Below are 8036 nucleotides of genomic sequence, written 5' to 3'. Positions count from 1 at the left end.
TCTTTGTTTTATAGTTTGGCACAATACACAGTTACCCAGGGTATTCCCCCCATCTCCCTAAATACATGCTTGGTCTATTCCAGATTTATTTTTCTCTCTACCCTCCGTCAACATTTGTACATTAGTACAAAATCTAAAAAAAAAAAAAAAGAAAAATTATTTACTGCTGTTCCTTTTGAGGTTTGTTTACTATGCTGGATCGGGGTAGTAGGTTGTTTGGATTAGTGGTCAGGCACTATGGGAACTTTTTTCTCCTCGCAACTACGTACCCCCACTTTAGAGGTGCCAAGCACCCTCGCCACTGAAATTGATCACCAGCCATGGGGACTCTTCCCCAGTAAGTCTACTGCGGCTTTTTTTCCCCCCCATAAATCCCCCCGTACTCTATCCTTTACACTTTCCTAAACCCAACCCCCAGTTCCCCTTTCTGCAAGCCAACAACAAGTATCAGGATCTTTTTGGGATTGTCTTGTATATACTGTGATTTTACATTATAATGGCTAATCTCTCGACCATGGACTGTACAGTCTTTTCCTTTAATGTTAATGGTATGAATGAGCCGGTGAAGAGAGCCCAGATATTTGGGGAATGTAGAAGAAGCACTGCTAAAATTATTATGCTCCAGGAGACCCATTTTAAGGCAAATTGCCTCCCAAAAACGAACCTTAAAACTTTCCCACATCTTTATATGAGCAATAACCCTTTAAATAACCCTTTGTGTATTTATTTTTTAATACACAAAGATTTGCCTTTCCACTGTATGGAGACCTTAGCGGATGAAGAAGGGAGATATTTGCTAATTAAATGCAAGTTAGCCAGTCAAACTTGCACTATAGCAAATGTTTATGCCCCTAACTCAGGTCAAATCTCATTTTTTAAAACTTTCCTTATGGTGTCAGAAAAATTTAGTGAAGGTCTGATACTACTGGGAGGTGATTTTAACCTAACAACTAACCCCAAGACAAATTCCTCCTCAGGCAAGAGTAATATTTCCCTTAAAGGTCTCAAGGAGGTGAAACAACTTCTGAGAGATCAACATCTCATAGATATTTGGATGGTAATGAATCCCACGAAAAGGGATTTTACTCACTATTCCAAGACACACAACCTTTACTCCAGAATTGATTTTATTTATGTATCACAACACTGGCTTCATTTATTCCAACAGGCAGAGATTAAGTCCTCGTTTATATCAGATCACTCCCCAGCAAAATCAGTGTATAATTGGCGCCTTAATGATTTTCTTCTCCATTCCGATGATAGGAGGGGTAAGATCAAAGGTTGGATTGATCTAATAATTAGAACAAATAGCTCATCTGACATCTCCCCAGCCACGTTATGGGAAACTTTGAAATGCGTCCTGAGGGGGAACCTCATAGCAATGGGCAGTACTCTAAAAAAAGCCAGGAAAAAAGGTTGACATTCTAATTAAAGATATTGCACACTTAGAGAAAGATCATAAATCCTCCCTTTCAGAGACCACTTTTAATGTATTAGAGGGTAAGAGAATACAACTACAATCTTTATTAGACGTTAAAATACAGAAAGCTTATCTTAGTAGTAAACAAAGGTTTTACGAATTCAATGACAAATGCTCTAAGCATTTCGCAGGTATACTCAAAAAGTTGCAACCGGCAACACACATTTTGTCGATCAAAGATAAATCTAATACATTTATACACAGCACTAAAGGTATAGCTGAAACTTTCCTTGATTATTATCAGTCACTGTATAAATTGGATTCCTCCCGCCCACTGGCTGATCTTGTAGATAAAATAGATAAATTTGTTACAGAAGCGGGTCTCCCGAAGGTATCCGTGGAACAAGCTCAACTGTTAGATGCCCCCTTTACTTCCCAGGAAATAGAAGAGTGTATCGACTCCTTGATGAGTGGGAAAAGCCCAGGACCAGATGGGTACACAGCCTCTTTTTACAAGATGTTTAAAGGGGAGTTAACGCCACTTCTTTTGGATTATTTTAATTTTATATCAGATCAAGATAGCTTTCACCCGCAAGCTCAAGAAGCCCATATCTCGATTATACCCAAACCAGACAAAGATCCTCAGCTTTGTTCCAGCTATAGGCCTATCTCCCTAATTAACATTGACATGAAAATATATGTGAAAATTCTGGGCAATAGGATTAAAAGATACTTACCATCCTTGATCCATCCTGACCAGGCCGGCTTTGTCCCTGGAAGGGCAGGGAAAGATAATACGGCTAAAGTTATCTCCCTTATAAAAAATGCACAAAATGAAGGCACACCTACCTTGATACTTACAACTGATGCCGAAAAGGCTTTCGACAGGGTTTCCTGGATATTCTTAGAGAGACCCTACAAAGTTTTGGTCTAGGACAGAAAATAAGACAACGAATATTAGCGTTATATAATAAACCTTCAGCCAGAATCAAAATAAACAGTACGTTATCCCCAAGTGTTCATATTTTCAATGGGACCAGACAAGATTGCCCTCTCTCCCCAATTCTCTTTGTTTTGGTTATGGAAACCCTTCTAGCTCATATAAGAACTAATCCCAATATTTCTGGCTCAATGGTAGCAGGGAAAGATTATAAGTGCGCTGCCTCTGCAGATGATTTATTGATATGTATTACTAAACCCACTATTTCCTTACCTAATATACTAAATTTAATGAAGACTTTTGGTAATCTATCTAATTTTAAAGTAAACCTTTCTAAGTCGGAAATTTTAAACATCAACATAGCAGAAGCCCCAGCCACAGTATTGAAACAGAGCTTTTCGTTTAAATGGGCAAATCCTCATATCAAATATCTGGGGGTTAAATTGCAAGCTAGGCTTGAGAAAGCATATGAGGACAACTATCTCCCACTTCTGAGCTCTCTCCAAAAATTCTTAGAGAAATGGGGAAAGTTGCAGCTGTCATGGCTGGGAAGGGTCCAAGCCATCAAAATGATTTTTCTCCCGAAAATGTTGTATTTATTTCAAGTACTTCCGATCCATATCCCCTCTGCTTTTTTTCTACTATTAAATCTATGGTGATTAGATTTGTTTGGAAGGGGAAAAGTCAGAGAGTAAAATTTAACCAACTCATTCTCCCAAAAGAAAGAGGCGGACTAAATTTACCTGACCCCCATCTTTATTATATATCTGCTCACTTAGCCCGCATTTATACCTGGTCCAAAGGGAAATACAACAATGGACTGGAGCGTCTTAGAACAGACCTTTTTACCTTTCCCGTTAGAAAATATTAGCTGGACGAAAGTCAATAATCTACCTACTGAAACGTTGACCCACCCTTTGATAAAAGCAACTCTGAAGGTGTGGCATAAAAGTAAAGAAACGTACAGACTTACAAGATCCCCATATATTTTCTCAACATTGCTAAACAACCCGGATTTCGCCCCAGGGATTGGAAAAGTGTACCTTTGATAGATGGGGCACTTGGAAGGGGAGGGATATGAGGATAGTTGATTTTATAAAAAACAATAAGACAATCCCACTAGCAACTACAACAACGTTGCGTTGGGCCCCCCACCCTAGAGATATCTGGAACTACAACCAATTACATGGATATATAAGGTCTATAAAATCTTGTGATTGGTATAGACCTCCAACTCCATGGGAACATCTTCTGGCTACGTCTACGAACTACATTAAACTACTATCTAGACTCTATAAGATGTTGTTAAACGGTTTACCTAGAGATAAACCTGCTTTTTTGCCTAGCATGGGAAATAGAATTGGGGATCACTCTTACTGAGCAGATATGGAACAGAATTTTTAAAATAACACACAAAGCCTCTAGAGCCTCCAGATCCTTAGAGGCCATGTACAAATTGATTACAAGGTGGCACTACACTCCATCGAGACTAAGCAAGATGTATCCTTCTTCTTCAAATAAATGCTGAAGATGTAATACCGAAGAGGGCACCCATCTACATGTATGGTTGACCTGCTCTAAACTAAAAACCTTTTGGAAAGACATACTGTTAGCAATAAACACAATCACAGGGAAGAAAATACTGATGGAAAACCAAACTCTAATATTACTAAATGTACCCGATGATACTTCATTATTTGTTTTGGATTCACTTACCTCTCACTTACTTCAAGCAGCAAAAGCCTTGATACCGGGAAAATGGAAAGATCCCCACCCCCCTACATTAAGAGACTGGATAAGACTGGATAACTAGGGTGGAAGAGATAAGAAAGTTAGAGGAGCTTACCCATATTTTGCATTTTGAAAGCCCCAAATATTGGAGAATATGGTCCGCTTGGTTAGCCTACACAAAGAAGTTAGGCACAGGGTAATGTTCAGTAGCATACCCGGATTACTCTAGAAGTTTGTACTATAATATGGCTCCATAGCGAACAAATTAGAGCAAGAACTTGTTGTTTGTGTTTGCCTATTTTAATTCTATGTTTGTATTATATGTACTTGCATGACAATTTACCCCCTCCCCTCCTCCCTTCTTTCCTTCTGTACCCCCATACATAAAACTATAAATAAAGATTATAAAAAAAAAAAAATACATTAAACCAGGGGTGTCCAAAAGGTAGATCGGGATCTACCAGTAGACCTTTAGCTGGCCACCCATCCACCTCAAGGCCTTTGAGCGCCACCTTCTAGACACCGTTGGTGAAGAAGTCTGGTTGGAAGGTGAACATATTTTGTATATTAATTACTGTCTATGCTTGTTTCTTTACCTCAATGGGTATATTTAGCTTGCTTGATCCTTCAGGTGCAACAGCCCTATAAATATTTTTTTAGCGATTTAACTTCAACATTGTGCCACAATATACTTCTTAGTCCTAGTTAAATCCAATATTGACTTACTTTCACCTTGTGGCAAAAATATTAGTCTTTTAAGTATTCCCCCCCCCCACATGCTACTCAACTGTGTTATAGAATGTACAGCATTTTTGTGGTTGTGTCACATGAATTAATGTTCATTTCTTTTCTACAAGCAATGTGTAATCCTGACTGTTTTCTTTCATACAATATTACAAGCGTTGCTTAGCATTATGTTTCCATTTTTAAACTTGTAGCTGAAGCGCCAGCGATACAGCAGCAAGGACCCACAGAGATGGAGAGGAGAGCAGTCTCCCATCAGACCCCTGCAGAGGCAGCAGTGCAGGCCTGTCCAGAAGAGGAGCCCCAGGATGCCAGTGGGGCAGATGTGAAAGACCGTCCGTACAGCCTGAAGGTAAATATTGTTATGTAAGCACATGGATGAATGTTGCGTTTTGTAAAAAGTATTCTTATATCTATGTTCTATTCATATTTTTCAGAAGAACAACCTGGACCCTCCCACCAGTCCTGGGCCATGCCTCCTGTGCTGCTCCAGGCGTAAGTTTGAGTCACACACTTCAATGGCCACTGTAAAAGAGTTGATGTGTAGAGACAATAAGGGCTTAGGATTTACAATGCAAATGCAGTCTTCCAAGTTTCAAATAAGGCAAAAAACAGCCATTCTCTGTAGGACATTTTGCCTATAGGTGCAGACCTCTGCTCTCCATTTTAGGTAATACAAAAAAAGTTAAAGAAGAAACAAACCCTTTACTGAAAAAAAACCCTACCCCCCACCCTACGTAGACCCCCCCCCCAGCCTAGCTGCCCCTCAGGGAAATGCCCATAACTTTTTACTTACACCTCAGTGCAGAGTCTCAGCATTGCAGTTCACGGCAGCCATCTTCTGGGTCTTAGTGTCTTCTTCTGGCGCTTCTGCAATTTTCGTCCATTTCGCCACATGCGCAGCAAACTGGTACATTTCTCCAACTGAGCATGTGCTGCGTCGCCGGTCTCCATTTCAGTTTACCAAACACCTGGAAGATGTGGGGGAAGAGGGTCTATATGGGGTGGGGGTAGGGTTTTTTTTTGCTAAAGGCTTTTTCTCTCCTTTAAGTGATATTAGTCCTTAGGACTAGTTTGTTGAATTTATCCCCATTTTTCAAATATTTGCAAAACAAAACAGGTCAGATTTGGCCATCACTACTGCGCCAAGTTTTTCTGTCTGGACTTGCTGCAGAAGCTCATTTCATAACACAAATGGAGCCAACTTTAAATAAAAAGTCGACTGTCTTTTTCTACTGAGCATTATGAAATTCAAAGAAAGAAGAAGACTGAAGTGGATCACTCCGTTGTGCTCACTGGTATAACCCAGGGCCGGTGCAGTCCAGCTTGAGTTTTAATGAATGTTTTTTTTCTGTAGATGCTGCTGCCACAGTTGCTGCTGTGGGGGTAAGTAGCCATGATGAATGCCAAGGGCTGAATGCATCATCTGTGGAGGGACCTCCTTGGACTGTATGGGCCTCCGCAAGCTTGCCTGACACACTCCAGCCTACAATTGCACAGCAACGCAGCCAATATCTCCGCCAAACGCGCTGGCCATCTAGTTGACCTGAGGCGGGAATTGGCTGTGTTGAGGCAAGACCCTTATTGGTGAGCTGCACAAGAGTAGGCTGGAGAGAGAGCGCCAACATCACAAACGTCAGGCAAGTGATGACCGGTGCACAAATGCTCTTCTGGCAGTCCTGGGGCATGCACTGCATGTGCCTGCCTCTCCCTCTGCCAGATCTGATGACTGGTCACTCTCTGGGCCCTCTTCTGCACCTCTACCACCACCCCCACATGCTGCCCAACCAGCTAGGGCAATGGAGCGTGGAAGGGGGTCTGTGGGCCCACTTAAAAGGCATAGTAGGTATCCTCTCTGGCTCCCTACTGTCACTTTCCAACCTTAAGTGGACTATACCTCATCACCCAGTCCCTCTGTATCCACAAACTGAACTGATGCATCTCATCAGGACTCGCACGATCCGCTACACGATCCAATGGGAATGAGCACCAAACAACAAGTTTTGTTGTTTGTTGTTTTTCAAATCCTCATCCATAAATATTGCATTCTCCTCACTGAGGGGTGCCATAATAACATCTTGTGGCACCCTTTCCCAATAACATCTGGGAAACACTTATAACATATAACTAATTGCTCTAACACTTGTATTGTGTGTTTGGCCGATTACTAATTTGCCTAGACCTGTCTGTTGGCCTACTTGAACATACATGCACAAGAGAAGCAAATGTCTCATCCATATTTGCAACATTCCAAATTCTGTTTCTTTGGCCAAATCTGAAACATCTTTCCATATATGTTGTGAATGTTATATGCCTGCAGTGGTAACACTGATCTTGTGCGGTGCTCAAACACAATTTCTGAACTGCAGTTTGCTTTTGAAATATCTGCCTATTGTATTAAGTGCACTTAAGGGCAAGATGTGTGTTAAAAGGCACATTTGTGTGTACAGACATGCAAAAGAAACATGGCTCCTCACTCATTGTGCTATGACGCACTTAAAAGGCCATCAACTTTAACTCCTTTTCCTCTGTTTTACAATGTAATGTGCAGAGGAAACAAAAATGTGGTTTTAAATAACATCTTTTGAACATTATTATTAATTATTACTTTAACCAACGATGGTCCTCCAGGGCCTAATTCTGAAGCCTTGCACAAAAGGGCCTATGGGTAAATGCCTCCTCCTGCTGGTCTTAGAAATTTCCGTGGGCAGCTCCAGAATGTCTTCCTTCTCCTTTGCTATCCAAACTGAAAGTCCAAGCCTTAAAGGGCAACTGAATGTTGTATTACTATGCACTTTAACCAATCATAGTCCTCCGGGCTTAATATATTTCATAAAATACTTACACTTGAAAATGTTTCATATTTTATTTATTTTGGGTAATGATGATAATTTTTTCAAGCCTATTCTTTGTGAAAGGCAAGAAGGTGTAAAAGATCTTTGTAAAAGATATTGCTTCAGTCAATAAGTAGCCAATAAGTGCGGTGCTCAAACACAATTTCTGAACTGCAGTTTGCTTTTGAAATATCTGCCTATTGTATTAAGTGCACTTAAGGGCAAGATGTGTGTTAAAAGGCACATTTGTGTGTACAGACATGCAAAAGAAACATGGCTCCTCACTCATTGTGCTATGACGCACTTAAAAGGCCATCAACTTTAACTCCTTTTCCTCTGTTTTACAATGTAATGTGCAGAGGAAACA

General features: G+C 40.6%; 1 long non-coding RNA gene across 2 annotated transcripts; it reads right to left on the bottom strand.

Annotated features, from left to right (window-relative positions):
* Positions 1–1040: 1040 nt before the first annotated feature.
* LOC121393687 lies at positions 1041–6130 on the bottom strand. Of its 2 annotated transcripts, XR_005961258.1 has the most exons (5): positions 5632–6130; positions 4077–4169; positions 2282–2350; positions 2158–2193; positions 1041–1393 (listed from the first exon to the last, which is right to left on the bottom strand). It is a non-coding gene; the product is annotated as an uncharacterized LOC121393687 (long non-coding RNA). The 2 variants fall into 2 exon arrangements; XR_005961257.1 differs by lacking the exon at positions 5632–6130 and having other exon boundaries at positions 4077–4463.
* Positions 6131–8036: the final 1906 nt, after the last annotated feature.

The sequence above is a fragment of the Xenopus laevis genome, chromosome 5L, assembly GCF_017654675.1.
Source record: "Xenopus laevis strain J_2021 chromosome 5L, Xenopus_laevis_v10.1, whole genome shotgun sequence".
Taxonomy (NCBI): domain Eukaryota; kingdom Metazoa; phylum Chordata; class Amphibia; order Anura; family Pipidae; genus Xenopus; species Xenopus laevis.
The sequence above is the reverse complement of the archived record's forward strand: the minus strand, read 5'-3'. Positions and strand labels throughout refer to the sequence as shown.